The sequence below is a fragment of the Spermophilus citellus genome (genome assembly GCF_964194105.1).
Source record: "Spermophilus citellus genome assembly, chromosome: 9".
NCBI lineage: Eukaryota > Metazoa > Chordata > Mammalia > Rodentia > Sciuridae > Spermophilus > Spermophilus citellus.
In genome coordinates, this window is record NC_138191.1 from 14,628,799 (window position 1) to 14,640,806 (window position 12,008).

At 36.2% G+C, this 12,008-nt stretch overlaps 1 pseudogene across 1 annotated transcript; it reads left to right on the plus strand.

Moving 5' to 3' along the window:
* The first annotated feature begins 1,461 nt into the window (after window positions 1–1,461).
* On the plus strand, window positions 1,462–2,458 carry LOC308655445 (vomeronasal type-1 receptor 90-like; annotated as a pseudogene). The gene has a single exon. The product of its transcript is annotated as a vomeronasal type-1 receptor 90-like (transcript).
* Window positions 2,459–12,008: the final 9,550 nt, after the last annotated feature.

A 12,008-nucleotide genomic window follows, 5' to 3' on the forward strand; every position in this document is an offset into this window, starting at 1 on the left:
CCATCAGTGAACTGAGACCTCTAAACCCCCCCTCCCAAAACCCCATGAGCCCCCAAAGAATCTTTCTTCTCTAAAATTGTTCTTGGCAGGTCTTTCAGTCACAGTAGAACAAAGCTCACTGAATGACTAGTATAACTTTTACACTAGATTTTCATAACTCTGCAGAGACATTGTTTCTTGCTCTTGGAAGACTTGAAAGCTTGGGCTCCCATGGGAAACCACTAACTAAATCCTTAAAAAAGAATCATCCCAGTTCATTAAAATATATCTGTGTTTACCACTATGATTGCATAAGCCTCTGACCTGCTGAAAAAAAAAAGCCTACAGTGTGTTTCTGATAATAATTGATAACTGCATTCTGATAAGACTAGGTTTTTCCGTTTTGAGTTTCTAGAATATTTAAGACTTAAAGTTACATATGATGATTCCAAGAAATGACTTTTTAATTTGCATGTGTCCAGCATTTAGGGATTATTAAAAGTATGCTACTTTCATATTAATTTTTCTTTGATTTTTCAAGCTATAACAGAGCTGGAAATATTTTAAAACTCTCAAGTCATATATGGAGGAGTATCTGATAATAACAATAATGGTTGGTATTAGTATCCTGGGCATTATTGGATATTTGATACAATCACACAGACAATAGCTACAAAAAGCAATTTTTGTGATTACTCGTACTTTCAAATAATATTAATGGTCCAGATGTGTTTGTTGACCTCTCTAGTCCTGAATTTAATAGCATCAGATCATTTACGTAAAGTCACAGTTTGTGACTTCAGACGCTCCTTAGACACATTTGTGTTCTACCAATAAATCATATTCTAGCCATTAACCAGAACAAAGAAGACCCTCACATAATACAAATGTTTGCATGGCTACCCTCTTGGCAGCCATTGCCCAAGAGGATCTTATTTCCAGGCTGATACAATTTTTTTTTTAAAGAGAGAGAGAGAGAGAGAGAGAGAGAGAGAGAGAGAGAGAGATTTAATATTTATTTATTTATATACATATTTTTAGTTTTCGGCGGACACAACATCTTTGTTTTGTATGTGGTGCTGAGAATCGAACCTGGGCCGCACGCATGCCAGGAGAGTGCAATACCGCTTGAGCCACATCCCCAGTCCCCTTGCTGATACAATTTTGTCACTCAAATTCAATCCCATATTTAGAGCAATTACTTTGAACTGAGGACTTTATCAGGTTTGTAGAGAGGAAGAGGCATTCTGCTTACATTTGAAAAGTGTAACATGGTGGTGTGGAGATGCTGTGGGGTCCGGCAGTGTGTGTGTCCATCCAGCTGTGAGTCTGTCCTGGAGGGCAGGGGAGAGAGAGTTCTGAAGCCTCAGGAGGATGTGGGATTGACTTGGGCTCTGCAGGGAGAAAGAACGCCTCAGGATGAACCCACACACTTTGCTGATGACCATAGTGTGGGAAGGATGGATGAGGATGGTGATACTCATGGTAAAAATTTTCTCTCAGATTCTCACCAAATGCTGCTTCTTCATGAGGAGGAATAGGAACAATGAAGCTCCCAGCTTTCCTCACCCGAGCACCGTGTTTTTCTGTGAAATCAGTGTTGGGATCACAGCCAACACCGCTCTGCCTCTCTCCCACATCCCCACATTTCCTCTCAAGCACAGGCCCAAGCCCACTGACCCGACCGTTGGTCACTTAGCTCTTGTCCACCTAGTGATGCTGCTGACCGTGGGGTTCATAACTGCAGACACTTTGGGGCCTCAGGGTTTAAGGGATGACATAATATGTAAGTCAGTTATTTACTTGCACAGGCTGATGAGGGGCCTGTCCTTTTGTACCACCTGCCTGCTGAGTGTCCTCCAGGCTGTCACCCTCAGCCCCAGAAGCTGCTGCTTGACAAAGTTCAAGTGTAGCTCCTCACCTCAGAGCCTCTGCTGCTTTTCCTCCTGGTGGGTCTTTAATATGCTCATCAGTGGTCGCTTCTTGATCTCTATTGTTGCCACCCCCAATGTCACCACACACAGTCTCATGTTTATTACTAAGTCCTGCTCTCTTTATTCTACAAGTTACTTGTTCAGGTATATGTATTTCTCCCTGTGACTTTCCAGGATGTCTTCCTTATAGACTCATGGCCCTCTCCAGTGGGTACATGGTGACCCTCTTGTGCCAGCATAAGAGGTCGTGCCAGCACCTTCACAATACCAGCCTGTCTCCAAAAGCATCCCCAGAACAGAGGGCCATCAGGGCCATCCTGCTGCTCATGGGTCTCTTTGTGGTCTTGTACTTTTGGGACTTTGCTGTCTCCTCCTCTTCTGCAATGTCATGGAACAATGATCCAGTTTGTTGTTGTGTCCAGATGCTGGTGGGCAACGGCTATGCCACACTGAGTCCTTTGGTGCTAATCAGCACCAAGAAACAAATGATGAGGTTCTTAACATCCCTGTGGGGTAAGGATGGCAAATGCTTAATTATTCAGTAGTGGATTTTTTCTTTTAATATAAGTAAATATTTTCACATTCTGTTAAGTCACTGAAATTTATGAAGTTCTCATATGTCTTTTATGCATGTATTTTTATGTAAGTAGCTGACAAGTGGATCATAGTTTTAAAACACTATCACTCTCTGAAAAAAATTCAATCTTCTAATTCCAATCATCCCCATAAGAACTGATGTTCTCACCCAGTATCAGACTGTAAAGAATAAGCACACCTCTGTATTTGCTTGGATGACCCTCTTGAAAAAATAGGAAGACATTAAAACACCTTGTCCCCAAAAAGGGACATCTGCAAGTCAAGGGAATGATGAAAATGAACCTGTTGTGAAATATCCAGGTCAATATCATCTTGAAAGACACTGGCTGGCTCCCATGCATACTGTAAGGCAGAGAAAATTGGTGTTACCTACAGAAACCACTTTCTTGTACATATGACCAGAATTATTGGTCACAGAATTACTAGTCCCAGAATTACTGGTCCCAGTGGAACAGGCCAACTGATCCCAGCACAAGTAGCAGATACAAGCTCAATTCTTCTTGAGTGGGTTCTTAATGCTTCTGTTATCATCAGAGGATATTAAACTCTCCCTTCTTCACTCTTCCAAAGTGAATTCTCCAGAAGCCTCCAGTCTCAGATTAGGATAGCATTATTGATCCCTCTTGTTCTGGGGCTTCAGCTTCTTAGACTGCACAGCTAGTAGTTCCTCTGGCTCTCCAGCCTGCAGACAGCCATTGTGGACCACTTACTTTCTGGTTGCGTGAGCCAATCAATAATCCCCCCTTTTATAATTATACTTCCTGTTGATTCTTTTCCTCTAGAGAACACTGACTAATGCACTGACCTATAAAAGAATTATTTTTTCCTAGTGTGGAGGGTAGATTCTGCTCATGAGGTGCCCACCAGTGGACTTTCAGGTGAAGTGCCCTGACGAGGGAGGCACTGCTTATCCAGCCCTTCACCCTTGAACATCCCCAGGAGCATATTTCAATAGACATATGCCTTACATTTTCTTTAGTTTCTCAGCAACCTGTCCCACTACCCTAGCATAACTGGGATGTGGACCTGTCCTGGGGACAGCTCAAGAGGCCAAGAAGAGCAGGGAGAATGCACTGGAAGGATTCACCAAAAATATTTGGAGTATTATTGTGATTATACTTTTACATGTTTTATATATTTGCTAATTTGTATGTCATAATAGGCAAAGTTTATTTGAGTTCTACCTCAAGAAACCTATTCAAAACAAATTGAAATGGAGAGATCCTAATACCTTGACAAATAACTTGGTGACTATAATAACTAATTAAATACTCGTACAATATGTCCATATGCGTTAATAGAATGTAAGTAACATTATAATAATTGATGTTCAAACTGTGGCAATGTATAAAGTTTGAAAGAAACTTAAAAGTTCCATAAAGTTAAATTATGACTATCTTTGTACTCTAGTATAATTTAATAATAATAGTAGCAGAGAATGATACAGGATAAGAAATTTAAGTATCTATATTCTTGCAAAATCTATAAGCTGCTATAAAAAGCTATAGATCTTATAGGTGCTTAATTATTGAACCACATCCCAAAACCTTTTTAAAATTATTTTCTTTATAGAGACAAGATCTCACTGAGTTCCTTAAGGCCTCAATAATTTGTTGAGGCTGCCTTTCAAGTTGTGATCCTCATGCCTGAGCCTGATGAGTTACTGGAATTACAGGTAGATCATATTAAATAAAAAAGTTAAGCTGTCCAGGTATAGGGATGCATACCAGCAATCCACATGACTCAGGAACCTGAGGCAGGAGGATTGTGTGTTCAAAGCCAGCCTGAGCAAAAGCGAGGTGCTAAGCAACTTACCAAGACCTTATCTCTACATAAAAAATAACAATGTCTGGGTATGTGGCTCAGTGGTGGAGTGCTCCTGTGTTCAATTCCCAGTATGCCCCCAAATCAATTTTTTAACTATTTTATATATGCTTTGGATACCAGAATATTATAGTTCCAATCATTGCTATACCTTTTTAATAGCATGCTATATCTTTTTAGCAGATTACAATGCTGAATATTGGTATTTCCATCTAAAAATAAAATAATATTTGAATTCTTATTTTTATAGCAGAATACTAATAGTAACATAGAATGCACACAGACAAAAATCAAAATTTCTCAAAAATGCTTTTTAACAATCTATTATCTATGTCACATGTGTCTGAGAATCTTGTTTCTTAACATGAATGATGTGAATATTTTTTTTCTGCATATTGTAGGGCAGGATAGTTAGTATGAAGGATTCCTGTTCTAACTTCTGGATAAATTAAGATAAACATTAATTTAAATATTTAGAAATATTTACAAGAATAGGTATAATCTGAAAGTCCAAATATGAAGAATTATTTAAAACTAGATTATAAAGCAAATGGAATTTTGTGTTCCCTTGTGATAGCCCAGATACCAGGTATTCACCTTTTGGGTGGGACAGATATCTGGTGGAGTGGGACAGTTCACACAAATTTCAGCAGCTGATTAGATAAACAGCACATGGGCCATGGGAAGTGGCAGGCAACTTTAAGAGGGATATTAAAGACAAGAGTAGGGTGAGTGACAAGTAAGAGAGGATATAGCTTGGATACAGTGTCAATAAAAGTTTTCCTTAAAGCTCACTGAGATTTCAAGTTTAACTTACACGTGACTCAAATATCTGATTTATTGATTCCAATCAGGAGAAAAAGGAAATGAAAATTTACTCTCAAGAATTACTTGGATTTTAATTAGCTATATATGGGTGGAGAATTTTACATTATAGAACACTCAAAGCCTATGTTCTGTAGATGTTGATGAGAAAAAAAAAAACATGATCAATACCATTTCAAATATTTTATAACTACATGTGTAATAAACATAGATATTAAATATTTAGACATCGAATATTTAGGCTTTTTAAAAGACTCTCTGGTGTCAAAATCTGAGAGAGTTATCCTGAGTGCGTTTATTTCCCATTTATTTCATGTTATGCACATTTATCTTTCCCATGAACTGGCCTGACAGTGATAATAGAAACCATATCTTTCTGACCAGACAAAACAGGTGTTAGGACCTTTGACACCAGAAACTATAGAAGGGAATCCAGAGGAGAGAGGATCCTAGTCTGGGTGGGTGGTTATCCCAGTGCAAGTCGCTGTCTGACTCCTGGCACATCTGGACCTGACTTAAGCCAACCTAGATGATCAACACAGACACAAATAGAAGATGAGAGAGAAATTACAAATTAACCTGGCTTAACGGAGTGCCTTTTAAGACAACAAATAATGGTTCTCTAGATTTCCTTCACTATACATAACAAATGTCATACCAAGTCTTCCTTAACTATTTGAAAGTCCAAATATAAAGAGTTATTTAACCACTGTCTGTCTGTGTACATAAGGTATTTGGGTATTTTGGCTCTTGTTAATCTGTCTTAAACAGGGAGTTCTAATATCACATAGGGATACTGATTTTAGTTCATTTGTACATCTGCTGAGAAGGTGGATTGGAGGAACACATTAATTCTACTTTTAATTTTATTTTTTAGTACCAAGGATTGAAACCAGGGGCACTTAACCACTGAGCCAAATTTCTAGCCCCTTTTAGTTTTTATTTTGAGATGGCATCTAATTAAGATGCTTAGGGTCTCTCTAAGTTTCTGAGGCTGGCCTCCAACTTGCAATCATCCTGCCTCATTCTCCTGAGCTGCTGGGATTACAAGTGTGTACCACCATGCCTGGCCCACTTTATTTTTTAATGCCAGTTTCATACTAATTTTCCTACATGCTGTACCAATTTATATCCCTGCCAATAATATAAAAAGATCACAATTTATCTACCATTTTCTCAACAGTCATCACCTTTAGTTTTGTTTGTTTGTTAGCATAACAAGTATGAAATAATGTCACATTATGGGATTTCTTGATTGGTTTATTGACAAATTACAATTGTATTTATTGGGTAGAAGATAAGGTTAAAATTTGTGAAGATAATATGTAATGATTGAATAAGGGTTGTGATATATTACTTTTAGTTTTGTTTTACATTTCCTTGATGAGTAATTGATAGCATTTTATTATTATTTGGGCCATTTATATGCCTTCTTTGTGATAAATGTCTAATCAGGTTCTTTGCCCAATTTTATGGAAAAAAACCCTAATTTATTCATGAGTTCATTTCTTCAATACTTATTTCTGAGATCCCCAGTCAGGAGAAAGCAAAGGAAAATATGAAAAGAATGTAGACAAGGAACAAATTCTTATTTAAGGCACAAAAGTAAACACTAAGCTAAAAAAAGGAGTGGATTACAAGAACACCTTTCTCAACACTGGGTCTACAGATAAACCATGAGATTTTCTCTTAAGAAGAAGAGCATAGCCAAAGCTAGTGGTGTGTGTGTGTGTGTGTGTGTGTGTGTGTGTGTGTGTATGTTTTTGTTTGGTACTGGGGATTGAACCCAGGGACACTTAACCATTGAATTACATTCCCAACCAATTACTTTTCATTTTGAGACAGAGTCTCAAAAAGTTGCTCAGTGTGGCTTCTAACTTGGAATCCTTCTGTCTCAGCCTCCAGAAGTGATGGATTTACAGGTGTGCACTACCACATGTGGCTGAATCCACCACCTTAGGGTGGTGATTTGGCTCTGTCTGTGATCTTTTCAGCTGTCCCTGACATACAAGGTAGGCTTTTGAGAATTTGAGAATCAAAAGGAGAATAATTAGTATTTAAAAAGCACTTAGCTTTTTTTTTTAGCATTTTACACATATGAATGCATTTAATCTAGATGATAACACAATAAATTTATAACAATAGGTAATACTTAGGTTAATTACCCTGGTTACATCTTAACAATGAGAAAACTGAGAATAGGGAAATGAAGTACTTTTCTCAAGATCACATGCCTAATGATTGCCATGGATCATCTGCTATCTGTCTTTGCCCATTTTCAAATAAGTTATTAGGTTACTGCCATTAAGTTATAGGAACTTCCTATGTATTCTGAATGTATTATTACTGTTATTTTTACTGATAGTAATAAACTAGCATTTTATTACTATTTGGACCATTTATATGCCTTCTTTGTGATAAATGATATATATTATTATTATTTGCAGTACCAGGATTTAACCCAGGATTACTCTATCAGTGAGCCAAATCCCCAGTCTTTAAAAAAAAACTAGGTTTTTTTAGTTGTATTTGTACACAATATGTTTATTTTACTTTTATGTGGTAATGAGGATTGAACCCAGCACCCTGCACATGCTAGGTGAGCACTGTACCATACCACTGAGCCACAACCCCAGTCCTCCCCCAAGTCTTTTTTAATTCTTATTTTGAGACAGGGTCTTGCTAAGTTGTTGAGGCTGGTCTTGAACCTCCTGCCACAGACTCTAAAGTCACTGGGATTACAAGTATACCACCATAGCTCTTTTATTTCTCTTTAAAACTTTTTCTTAGATTAAAAAAAATTGGATTGTGTTGAGGGTGAATCAGTGATAGAGGGATTGGCTAGCATGTGCATAACTCTTGTTTTGAGCCCCAGTACTAAATAAACAAATATATGAATGTAATATAAAAAATAAAATAAATTTTGGATTGACAGATAATATTGACAACTATTTATGGTGTGCAGTGTAATATTTTGATACATGGATATATTTTGTAATTATAAAATCAGAGTAATTAGTATATCTAACACATTGGGGGTGAAAGGATAAAGAGAGATTGGTAAATGTATCTACTATATTTTCTTCTAGGAGTGTTGTAGAATCAGGTGACACATTTCAATCTTTAATCTTTTCTGAATTTGTTGCTTAGAATGATGTTAGATAAAATTTTAATTTCTTCTGTATGTGGATATAACTTTTCCCCAGCACTGTCTGTTGAGTAGACTAAAGGAAGTGTAAAAGGCTTAACTTTCCCATTATACATTCTTGGCATCTTGTGAAAGAGTGGTTGTGTATGTATGAGCACATTTCTGCATTTTTCCTTCTATTTCATTAGTCTGAACATTTATTCTTATTCCAGAATCACAATGTTTTATTTACTATATGCATTGAATACATGTTGCAGCCAGGAAGTGTAATGCCTTCTGCTTTGTTCTATGGAAGCCTTCAAGGCCTGATCACTTCTTAGAAGACCCCTAATACTATTATATTGGCAATACCTTAAATGTGAAGAGGACACATTCAAATACTAGTTGGGTGATTTTAGCTTTATATAGAGATTAGGATTATTTTTCTATTTCTGTAAATTATCCTACTGGAATTTTGATGGGAATTTTATTGAATCTGTAGACTGCTGTGAGTAGTGTGGATATTTTAACCTATTGTTTCTATCAATCCATAAACATGGGATGTTTTCCCAATTATTTGTAACTGCTTTAATTTCTCTCAACATAATATAATATAGTTTTCAGTGTTAAAGTCTTCCACTTCCTTTGTTAAGTTTATTTCTATGCATTTGATTATTTTTCATGCTTAATTTTTTTTTCACATTTGAAACATTTAGTACTTGGAATTGAACACTGGGATGCTTTACCACTGAGCAACATCTGGAGTCTCTTTCTTAATTTATACTTATATTATGGAAAGTACATATGACATATGAGCAATATTTTTTTAAAAAATATTTATTTTTTAGCTTTAGGCAGACACAATATCTTTATTTTAGTTTTATGTGGTGCTGAGGATTTAACCAAGTGCCTCACACATGCCAGGTGAGTGTGCTACTCACTTGAGCCATATCCCCAGCCCATACATATGAGTAATACTTTTAACAATTAGTGCATTCATTTTATTATGGAATTGCAAGCATCAGCCATTCCCAGTGCCTTTTTCTCTTTTAAACTCTAACTCTATCTAATAAAACAAATTCACCATTGTCTTTTTTTTCTGAGTCCTTGAAACCTGCCAGTCTATCTTCTGACACTATAAATGAGAAGAATCTAACTCTACCTTCTCAAAGTAGATTATGACAATATTTTTTCTTTTGCAACACATTTTACTTGATACAGGGTCTTGAAGTTTCTTCTGTAGTGAATGGTGTGCCACGATTTTTTATTTGCTATTGAAAGCCAAAAAATTCCAGGCCAGATTTTGATTCTAGATTCATCTACTTATGCATATTGTGTTGTTTTTAACATTGGCTATTGTAAATGATGCTACTATGAGACTAGGTATACAAATCATATTTTCAATTTTTTTCTGCCGTACACAGAGAAGTACAGTTAATGGATCACATGTTAATTTATGGTGATAAATGTTACCATATTTTATTAGGCAAAATACAGATCACTGAGACTATTAACTTATAAAAGTATTGTACACTTTTATGTATATACCAGGATGGGTAACCCAAGCTATGAATTTGAGAACAACCTCTCAGGTGTCCCTTGCTGAAATGAAGCAGAAATGTAGCAAGTTTGTATCATCTTATAGGTAAATGACTAAATTATCTATTACATATTTCCCATCTATGTGTATCAAAGTAAATCAATTTATCTTATAAAACTATAAAATCATGTATTGATTTCTTTAACCTAGAATGCACATACAATTTTTCATAATTATAAAACTGTTCAAAGTCTCATTAACACAACCAGTCCATCACTCAAAGTTAAACACTTGGTATACTCCTCTATAATGATTTTAAAGAGTTCATAAGTTGTTTCTCAGTAGTGATTACCAATAAAGGACTGATTGGGGCATAGCCACATGGCCACAATGACCTGGATACCATGACCTATTGGGTCATTGTTTTGTAGAATTCTTGAGGAGGAGACCATGCAGTCCAAACAGTACATGAACACAAAGAAACCCATAAGCAGCAGAATGGTCTGGGTGGCTCTTTGTTCAGGGGATGCAGCTGAAGACAGGTTATGAAACTGAAGGTGCTGGTACTGCCTTTTATGTCTGCACAAGAGGGTCACCATGTATCCACATGAGAGGGACATGAGCCCTATAAAAGACATGTCACTGAATATGCCCAATGTAAAAAAAATAAATGCCTGAGCAAGCAACTCATGAGTAAAATTGTGCAGGATTGAGTAACAAATATAAGACCATGCATGTATACGGTGGAGTTGTCAACAGTAGAGATTTAGAAGTGAGCATTCAAGGACATGTAGAATACACACAGGAAAACCAGGGAACATAGCCTCTGATGTGGGGACTTATGTTGGAAATTTGCAAAGCAGGAACTTCTGGGGCTGAGGGTAGTGGCTTGGAAGAGACTCAGCAATTGGCTACAGATGCATGGGTTTATGTTTGGGTTTTTTCCCATTTCCATTGGTGTATGTGTGTGTCCTTCTGCAAGTACCATATTGTTTTGATTACTATAACTTTATAGTAAGTTTGGAGATCAGGAAGTATGAGTTCTCTAACTTTCTTTCAAAAACATTTTATTTGTGGTATTTGTGGCCCTTTGCCATTTGGTTTGAATTTGATGATCAGCTTTGTCATTTCTGAAAAAAAAAGTGCAATTGGGATTTTGACAGAGATCACATTGGATCTGTAGAACAGCAGAGGTAAAAGAGGGAATACACCTCTCCTCTTCTGGATATGAGAGCAAACAGTTTTAGTATTTCCCTATTTAGAATAATGTTACCTGTGGTTTTTTCATAAACCTGCTTTATCTTTTTGAGAAGGTCCCCTTCTTTACCTAGTTTTTGTAATTTTTAAGAAAAAATTAACAAGTCTTCAATTTTGTCAAATGCCTTTTTCATATCAACTGAAATTATCATTGATATTTTTATTTTCTGTGTTAATATGATGTATTACATTTACTGATTTTTTTTTATGTTGTACCACCCTTGCATTCATAAGACAAATTTTTTTGGCACATTTTTATCCCTCAAGTCGATAGTTTATATTAGTCTTGGTTTTGAATATTTTATGGTTTTGACAAATATATAATGATGTTATCAATGTCTTTGGTATCAGAAAAATATAGGCTTATGGAATAAATCAGGAAATATGCCCTACTCTTTTAAGCTTTGGAAAAGATTGATAACCATTTGTATTAATTTTTCAAAAGTTTAATAGGCTTCACCAGTAAACCCACAAAATAATGGACTCTTGGGAACTTTTTGAAAATATATTTGATCTCTTCAATTCTTATATATTCAAATTTTTTATATCTTTTCATATTTTAGAAATTAATGGGGATTAAACCCAGAGGTACTTCATCACTGAGCTACATCCACATGAAATTAAACAAGAAACATCAAAGAGATAACCTACCATTCTTTATCTTCACCCTCCTGAGAGGTGGAATTACAAATGTGCACTCCATTTTATAACTCATTTTTTCCGTATCTTCTAAAAGTCAGCCTTGCCCTTTATCTCAGACACAAAGCTCCTGGGAATACAAAAACTCTCTTGTTAGACAACCACAATGTTTTACAAAAGCTCCACTATGCCTGAAGCTGTCCATGTAACAGTAACTTTAAACAATAGTCTTTCTTTAGAGTTACACAAAACTCCTGACATAGCACATTGCAACTATAGTATGTAT